Raw genomic sequence first — 9,456 nt, forward strand, 5'->3', positions numbered from 1 at the left:
CATTCTCTCAATTTTGTTTTAGTTAATATGTTTTCCTGAGACCTTTAAATAAATTGCTAACAGCTCACTAGTTATTAACAATGGTTCCTTGTGGGATATAAATGAATTAATGTTATTTCTGCAAGTATAAATTCTGATACAGAATAGGAATGAGAAAATACATATTCAGCAAAAAGAAAGCATGAGACGTGAATACAGAACAGGTGGATATATGGGCAAACAGGAAAGCATCTGTTTCCCTTCCTGAAGACACAGGAACTAACCCTAATCAAAGAGGTCAAAGTGGCCTCTGGATGGAAATAGATGCTGATAGAAGAAAAGATATGCCTAATCAATAATCTATAATAGACTGACGTCAAACACCCTTATGGGAGTCAGAGATAAGAGTTTGTCACGGACAAGACAGGATAAACAGAAGTTGTGGGATCAGTCTTAAGGAAATGAGTGACGTAAGCGAAGCAGGGAACAGACAATGGAATAAGGAAAAATATGGGGATTCAAACAGTATAAATTTCGAGAGTTTGTTGGATTTGGTGTGCATTTTGTCATTACCTTACCTGGTAATGAGACAGGGCACCCACCTATAGGTGTATAAATAAATGGCGGATTCAGATATTTGTCTCGGACTGCAATTATTAAAGTGAGTGAGCTTTGGTTTCTCACAATTGGGGGCTCGTCTGGGATTTTCTTCCATCACCGGGGGGAGTGGCTGGCCTTGGACACTGGGAAGACGCGTCCCGTTCCCCATTGAGGAGCGGTCTCGTGTCCCGGTTTGGTCTGCTCCCTTGGGTGACTGATGTGAATCCTATAAGAGAGACATCTGAATCAGACAGTGATAGGAGCTCGATAGAAAATACGGTGACAAAAGGGGCCAGGCAACTCTGTGCACAGACCAAGGTAAGAAAATTGACTTTTAAGTATTGCCTTGGTGGCCGGGATTGAGTTTTAGTAGTTAATAAGGGACTAACGAAGGAACTCAATATGGCTTGCGCTTTGGGTAAGAAAAAAGCCTCCGGGGAAACAAAGTAAGGAAAAGACAATGGAAATGGAGGCGGGGTCCCTTACAACATTCCTCCGGAAAGTCCTTTGGGCAGGATGTTGTGGAAATTGGCAAAATAATACTTGTGCAAGGGAGAAAGATGATTAAATATTGTTGCTTTGTATGGACTAAGGACTCCATTCTTCGTCCCGCTGTCTTCTGGCCAAAGTACAGATCGGTCGAAGACTGGGTTTGTAAATATCTGAGTTTATATGTCAATGTGCGAGAGAGAGAGAGAGAGAATGAAAAGAGCTGTACAGCTGGTAGGAAGTTTAACCCTTTGTGATTTGGTTTGAGTGAACATTTGTTTGTTGGTGATTGAATGTTTGTGTTTTATTCCCTGGAGCTTGAGTTCCAGGACTGTTTTGAATCTGATTTTGTTATGGAAATTTAACATGATTTCTTTTAAGGTTAAGGATTCTATTGTGATTATGAAGAAAAAAAAAAGGAATGATAACTCCTGTTCTTTTTACAGATCATGACTGCCTTATTATCAGTTTCTAACTAATCTCTTTTATCTTTACATAAAAGCGATTTATGGAGGACAGTTGAAGTTTCAGTTCAACATTAGATTGTAGTAAAAGCAAAATTCTATGGTTAATATCTGTGACCTTGGATTCAGCCATTGTTCATGCATTAGAAGTTTTTTTTTAAAAAAACTTGAGTAGACAAATTCTTTTAAGGCAAGTTCTGATTATTTTACGACTTATAGTATTGTAATTGAGCAATGATTGGTCAGGACTATTTAAGGAAACTAATTCTGGATCTAAATTAAAGGACTAAAACTGGGTAATTACAGTGAATTGCAAAATTGGGAACTGTATGCATTTTGCATTTTGACTATTAAATACTGAAGAAATGAACGTAAATATATATAAATATATTTATAAGTTAGGAACAGGCTTTGAAGGTTAGTCAAGCATGAATTGATGAATTGGTGTTTGAAGTTATGGGGAGCTAGAAATATTGCAATATTTCTTTAAAAAAAAGAAAAAGGGGAAAAACGTAACGACTTATCCCCTTTGGGAGGTGCCCATAGGGGACAAAGAGATTGGGTTTGTAAGTGCCCCCCTCACCAGTGGGGAGGTCAGAACATTTAAAAAGGAAATGGAGGTCCTGGTTGAGGATCCGGTGGGGTTGTCTGAACAAATTGATCAATTTTTGGGGCCCAGTCTGTATACCTGGGCTGAATTAATGTCTATTTTGAATATATTATTTACTGGGGAGGAAAGGGGACTTGTACGAGGAACTGCCATTAAAATATGGGACAGGGAACACCCGATTGGAGATGGGGATGCTGGACAGGGAGAGATGAAGTTTCCCCTCAGAGACCCCCAGTGGGAAAACCAAAACCCGGAGCATAGAGAAGAAATGAGGGAATTGAAAGACCTGATTCTAAAAGGAATAAGGGAGGCAGTTCCGAAGTCACAGAATTTGATTAAAGCCTTTGAAATTAGACAGGAGAAAGATGAGACTCCCTCAGCTTTCTTGCAAAGATTAAGGGACTCAGTGCGGAAATACTCTGGAATGAACCCTGAGGACCCAGTGGCACAGGGTCTTTTGAAAGTACATTTTGTGACAAGAGCATGGCCAGACATACAGAGAAAGATACAGAAGATAGAAGGATGGAGTGAAAAACCATTAAATGAATTGTTGAGAGAGGCACAGAAAGTGTTTGTAAAGAGGGAGAGGACAAGGGGGAACATTTGATAGAGGGTTTGAGCGACAGGGGCAGAGATGGAAGTCGCTACAGGCAGGATGCTATTATTGTGGAAAGATAGGGCATTTTAAGCGGGAATATCCTGATCTACAAAGGGAAGAAAAGGCAATTCCGCTTATGAATTATGATGAAGAATAGGGGTGTCAGGGGTTCCTGCCCTCAGGGGCCCACTAGGAACCCTTGATAAACTTGAAGGTGGGACCGTGTAGGGAGGAGGTAATCTCCCTAGTAGATACGGGGCAGCACGGTCATCGTCGAATTTTAAACCAAAGAAAGTAGAAATGTTTACACGGTCAATTACTGTTTCGGGGGTGAAAGGGGAAGGATTTACTGTTCCAGTATTTGAACCTATGATGATAGAAGGTCCTAAGGATAGGATCACAGGGGAACTGCTGTATATCCCTGATATAGGAAGTAACTTACTGGGGAGAGATTTAATTATCCTTTTAGGACTGGAGATTGGAATTCAGGAAGAAGAATTAGTTGTACAACTGGCAATATTGACAGAGGATGCAGAGAGAGAGATAGACCCTATTATATGGGCTAGAGAAGGGAATCGTGGAAAACTACAGATCCCTCCCCTTACAATAAATTTAAAACGGAAAGGGGATGTTGTCTGTGAACGACAATATCCTATTTCCATAGAAGGTAAACGAGGACTGCAGCCAGTAATTGAGGGACTGATTAGAGATGGACTGTTGGAGCCATGTATGTCTCCTTATAATACCCCAATTCTACCAGTGCGGAAATCTGATGGAACTTATCGATTAGTGCAGGATTTGAGAACATTAAATCGAATAGTACAGATCAGGCACCCAGTGGTGCCAAACCCCTACACGTTATTAAATAAGATCCCTCATAATCATAAATGGTTTAGTGTGATAGATTTAAAGGATGCCTTTTGGGCTTGTCCCTTGGCGGAGGAAAGATTTGGGACTATCCCCCTATGAAATCTTATTTGAATTACCTTATCTGGGACCACAGGGAGAATTGCCAATTCCCGAAACTAAAGATTTGTTTTTAAAGAAGTATATACTGGGCTTGTCCTCCTCTTTATCTTTCCTCAGAAAACAGAGTCTATTGGCACAGACTCCGCCCCTTGAATTTGCTGTTCATCCCATCCAGCCAGGAGATTGGGTCTTAATAAAATCATGGACAGAGACTAAGCTGCAGCCAGACTGGGAAGGGCCGTACCAGGCTCTTTTGACTACCGAAACGGCAATAAGGACGGTGGAGAAAGGCTGGACTCACTACATTCGGATCAAAGGGCCAGTGGACCCTCCAGTTGAGGAAGAAGTCTGGACAGCCGAATCAACACAAGACCCGCTGAAACTCAGACTAAAGAGACTTTGAGTAATTGACTATACAGTGGCGATGCGGGCGCGGGATTATTTCTGTAAGATTGTATATTAAGCCTTTTTGTGTTTTAGCATAATGATCAGAATACTGGGAATGCTTAGAGTTATGATGCTAGCCCTCTTGGTATTAAGATTTTGTCACATATCATTTTCATATGTATTATTAATGGTTCCTGAGTCTGATAATCCACAAGTAATAGACACTGATATATGTAGCTTAGTAAATTGTGGGAATGTAGCTAATCAGAGACAATATCGCAACTCAGAGATACATCTTAAGTCCTATGGGGATGGCCTCGGGGATGGTATCTGGTATAATGGTCTTGTCACAATACACCGGGCCCCCTTCCGACCAGCACGCGATTGTCCCAATAAAAAGTGTAACCCCATATATTTAACGATAAGAAAAACCACATGGCACGGAGCGGTTTTGGGAGGTGGCACTTATGAGGTACAATTAAATGAAACATTTGGGATTGAAATGAAAGCAAATAGGAAGGAGTTTGTGGGCTGTTGTTTTCGAATTAGCATAGGACAGGGAAAAATGGGTAGAATTACTGGGTAATGAGATACAACCTTTCACTCCTCCCAATGATCCTACAGTAGTAAAAATTATAGAGGTAAAGGATTTGAAACAGACCATCGAGATAGAGACTGGGTACGGGGATACAAATGCCTGGGTTGAATGGGTAAAGTATACTGTAAAAAGTCTGAACAAAAGCAATTGCTATGCATGTGCCTCCGGTAGGCCAGTGGCCCAGGTGGTTCCCTTTCCGCTCGGGTGGAAGCGAGACAGGAAGGGCATGAAATGTATGATAGCCCTGTATCAGGATGAGACTGCATGGAATGATAGGAATTGTACCTCCCTATCTCTGATGTTCCCTCCCTTGGAGGAGAAAGATGCAAAAGTTCCCCCCACATTTTCCGCCGCAGTTGGAAATCACACGTCATGTGTGCACAGGTGAGGTACAAGCCGGTCGAGAGATTTGGGGGAGCTGAAATTGTGTACAGAGATTAAGAATGTTACCGAAACGAAGAAGGGAGGGAACTACTCAGCATTAAAGGTTCCCCGAGCGGATCTGTGGTGGTACTGTGGAGGAAAAATATTGAGACCCACCCTACCTCCGGATTGGAGAGGGATATGTGCAATTGTACAATTGGCAATTCCATTTACCCTGGCATTTGAGAAGGAAAAGATAGTAGGGAAAAAGGGAAGGGGTAAGAGATTACTGTTAGATAATTCTTTTGATGACAGGATTTATCTCGACTCGGTAGGAGTCCCTAGGGGAGTACCTGAATTCAAAGCTCGTAACCAGATTGCAGCAGGCTTTGAGTCAGCTCTCTTTTGGTGGGCAACAATTAATAAAAATGTAGATTGGATAAATTACATTTTTTATAATCAACAGCGATTTATAAAATTATACAAGAGATGCGGTTAAAGGAATATCAGAATAGCTTGATGCGACAAGTAGGATGGCATGGGAAAACAGAATAGCCCTTGATATGATTTTAGCAGAGAAAGGGGGTGGTGGTTTCTATCCTTACTTCCCTGATAGTAGTAGTCGGGGTATTGGTGGCCATTGGCTGTTGTGTCAGACCCTGTATACGAGGGCTCACCCAGAGGCTGATTGAAACAGCCTTGGTGAAACGAATGCCCCTGAGGGGACATTTGACAGAGAAACTTTATCAACTAAATAATAAGGAGATGAGTGAGACTAAGATGGATGAAATCTCTGAAATGATGCTTGCGAATTTTGGGAACAATGTTTAAAAAAAAAGAGACAAAAATGCAGAAGATAACAGATAGTAATGAAAAGAAAAAGGGGAAATTGTGGGATATAAATGAATTAATGTTATTTCTGCAAGTATAAATTCTGATACAGAATAGGAATGAGAAAATACATATTCAGCAAAAAGAAAGCATGAGACGTGAATACAGAACAATGGTGGATATATGGGCAAACAGGAAAGCATCTGTTTCCCTTCCTGAAGACACAGGAACTAACCCTAATCAAAGAGGTCAAAGTGGCCTCTGGATGGAAATAGATGCTGATAGAAGAAAAGATATGCCTAATCAATAATCTATAATAGACTGACGTCAAACACCCTTATGGGAGTCAGGGATAAGAGTTTGTCACGGACAAGACAGGATAAACAGAAGTTGTAGGATCAGTCTTAAGGAAATGAGTGACGTAAGCGAAGCAGGGAACAGACAATGGAATAAGGAAAAATATGGGGATTCAAACAGTATAAATTTCGAGAGTTTGTTGGATTTGGTGTGCATTTTGTCATTACCTTACCTGGTAATGAGACAGGGCACCCACCTATAGGTGTATAAATAAATGGCGGATTCAGATATTTGTCTCGGACTGCAATTATTAAAGTGAGTGAGCTTTGGTTTCTCACATTCCTTAAACTCATGTCTTCTGTTTTCTGCTTCTGAAGTTCCTTTTAAACAACCCAGGAATGTTTCACCAATGCTGACTGCTTTGGAGACTGTTTTTAACAGCATTTCTGTTCCTACTGACCTGTTCTCTCTGACTGAAACATGCACAGTGCCTGACAGGTTCCGAATGTTTCGATCTCTCTGTGGTACTGAACACTTGTCACTCAACAAGTAGGGGTGAGTGATATATACTGGCTTGGCTAATACCCACATTCCATGAGTGAATTTTTAAAAAAAAGGCAGCACAGCTTTTATCCCCTTCCCTTCTTTGTTCCTAATGCACTAAACTATTCACTTCAAGGAATTCATCAATTCATCAAAATGCATGCAAACAAATTCTGGACATCTCGCATCACTCAGAACAAATGTAAAATGAAACTAAAGCCTCTCCCACCCACAATATACATACATAATATCAAAATACAAATCAAACTAAAAGCTAATCATTTCTTCTATTTTAGAACCCAGTTGTCAAACAACAATAATTTATTACTGTAACTTTCTTCACAAGATGGCCATTAGGGTGAGGATGATGTTGGGTAAACTTTACCTGGCTTATGTAGAGACTTGTATAGACGATATATAAGACCATAAGAAATAGGAGCAGAAATCAGCCACTTGCCTATCCCTGCAGAAGTGGTCTATTTCCAATCTACAGTTAAATGCTTTGGGTGATTGCCATGTTGCAGGGTCGAGGTCAGTCTTGCATCATGTACAGCAATACAATTACATTTTCCGGTTCTCAGAAAATGTGACTCTGCTCTTGTCACGATTTACTTTGGCTGCGGTGATCATTTTGAACTGGCAGGGGATGCTCAGCAATCTGCACACTAACGGTCCATACAGACAATTCACAGTGATGCCGACCATGTACACCAAGAGGATGTCACGAGGGGCTCCGCTGCCTGTGATTGTCACCTCTTTTCTGCCATCATTTTTTTTTGATGATTTGGAGATGCTGGTGTTGGACTGGGGTGGACAAAGTTAAAAGTCACACAACACCAGGTTATAGTTCAACAGGTTTAATTGGAAGCACTAGCTTTCGGAGCGACACTCCTTCATCAGGTGGTTGTCTGGCTAATACCAATTGTTATAGTTAACCTGAGAATGTAACTTTTTTAAAAAAAATTTGTGATTTACACATGAAAGAAGTGAAACTATCATGGTATTCGAACAAATGAAAGACTCAACAAACAATCAAAGTATTTTTCAATGTATAATTTCAGTTACATCACACTGTAAACTTTTGCTATAAATTCTGTGTCTTACAATTGCGTCCTCCACAACCACCTGATGGAGGGGCGCTCTGAAAGCTAGTGTGCTTCCAATTTAACATCTGGTGTTCTGTGATTTTTAGCTTTTTTTTGGTGAATTCCTCACACATGGGCTCACTCACCTGGCTTCAGATTTGATCAGTAAGCTCTCCATTCAATTCCCACTCAATGCTTAAAACTGCATTCCTGATACTTTTGTAGAACAGTTGGATCCAGCTATAGATTCCTTCCTGAAACTGCATTTTAGAGAGTACATCCATCATGACATTCTGTCAAAGGCATTTTCCTGGTCCTGGCTGATGAGGCAGGTGTCCAATGCAACCAATAATATCCGTGAGCTATGTAAGGTTCATAAAGATCTTGTGCAGGTCTGGTCAGGATGCATCACCACCTCCATAGCAGATTAGACACAATTGGTGATGATCTTGGACAGATAGTGCATATTAAGTAGTGAGAGAGGTCGCCAGTTTGAGGTTACCTCTCTCCCCTAGTCACTGTTGTTAGGCAGAAGCATACTTTGGGTTCTTCCATCAGGCCCAAAGCCTTCACTTCTGGGGGTTTTACTCTTCATAGGTGACTTGATGGTCTTTGTCAGCTCTCCTAGAGTTTACCACAGTGATAAAGATATGGCTGGAAGGCTTATGGGCTTCACAACGTACAATCCTGGGAAAAATGTTTTTTTCATATTTTTAACATGAGTGACTGTGAAGATCTTATTGAGCTGTCTTCTTCATTCAGGCTGCTGATTGCATTGCTCTCTATGTGCACCGTTAGGAGATGGCTTCTCCCTCTGAGGCTAGGGAGCACTGGCCTCCTCGCCCGGAGATTGGAGAGCACTGGCTTCCTCCGTCTGTCCAATACCTTTGAGCTCGGTTTCCATCTCCTCCAGCTCTTCAGGGTTTTCCCGTTTCTGCTTCAGGATCATCCTTGTGCCTCCTCATCTGAAGCAAAAGATGTAGTCTGTATCAGATGGCAATCACCTCATACCACTGGTTTGGGAGCTGGCTTGGCCTCTTCTTGATCTCATCTCTATTCCAACCAGCAGTTACTCACCTGGTTGTTCCTGTATGGGCTTCTCCTCCATTGATTAGGTCTGCTGAGGTGGACACAGCACGACGGAGCTGTTCTGGGGCTTGGCACCTGTTACCACACTCTCTTCCTTCTCTTATCCATCCCCGTGTCCTCCTTTATCCTGTTCTTCTTGGTCGGGGGCTTCTTGGGTTCAGGTTGCAGGATTGGGAGTTAACTGCTTGCATTGGGGTTGCCATCTCTTGTTGGGTATATTCCTGGAGGTTTAAATGCAGCCTGAATTTATGGGTGATTCGACCAATGGATGGAGCAATGGTGCATTGTCATGCCATGTCATTGCCAAGTGACTGAGCAGTAGTTTCCTCTCTCACAGATGAAACTGCCTATATATTCACAGGGCAGTAGGCATATTCACAGGAGATGGAAACTGAGCTCAAAGATATTGGACAGATGGAGGAAGTCAGTGCTCTCTAACCTCAGGGTGAAGAGGCCAGTGCTCCCCAGAGGATCCCCAGCTATATAAGACTGAAGTCACTAAAGTAAGGCTTATGTTCTTGACTGTAATGTCCATGATTGGAGGCATATTTCTG

This window comes from Chiloscyllium plagiosum, unplaced genomic scaffold (assembly GCF_037043375.1).
Source record: "Chiloscyllium plagiosum isolate Xiang-an unplaced genomic scaffold, Cpla_swu_hap1 HiC_scaffold_21, whole genome shotgun sequence".
Taxonomy (NCBI): Eukaryota; Metazoa; Chordata; class Chondrichthyes; order Orectolobiformes; family Hemiscylliidae; genus Chiloscyllium; species Chiloscyllium plagiosum.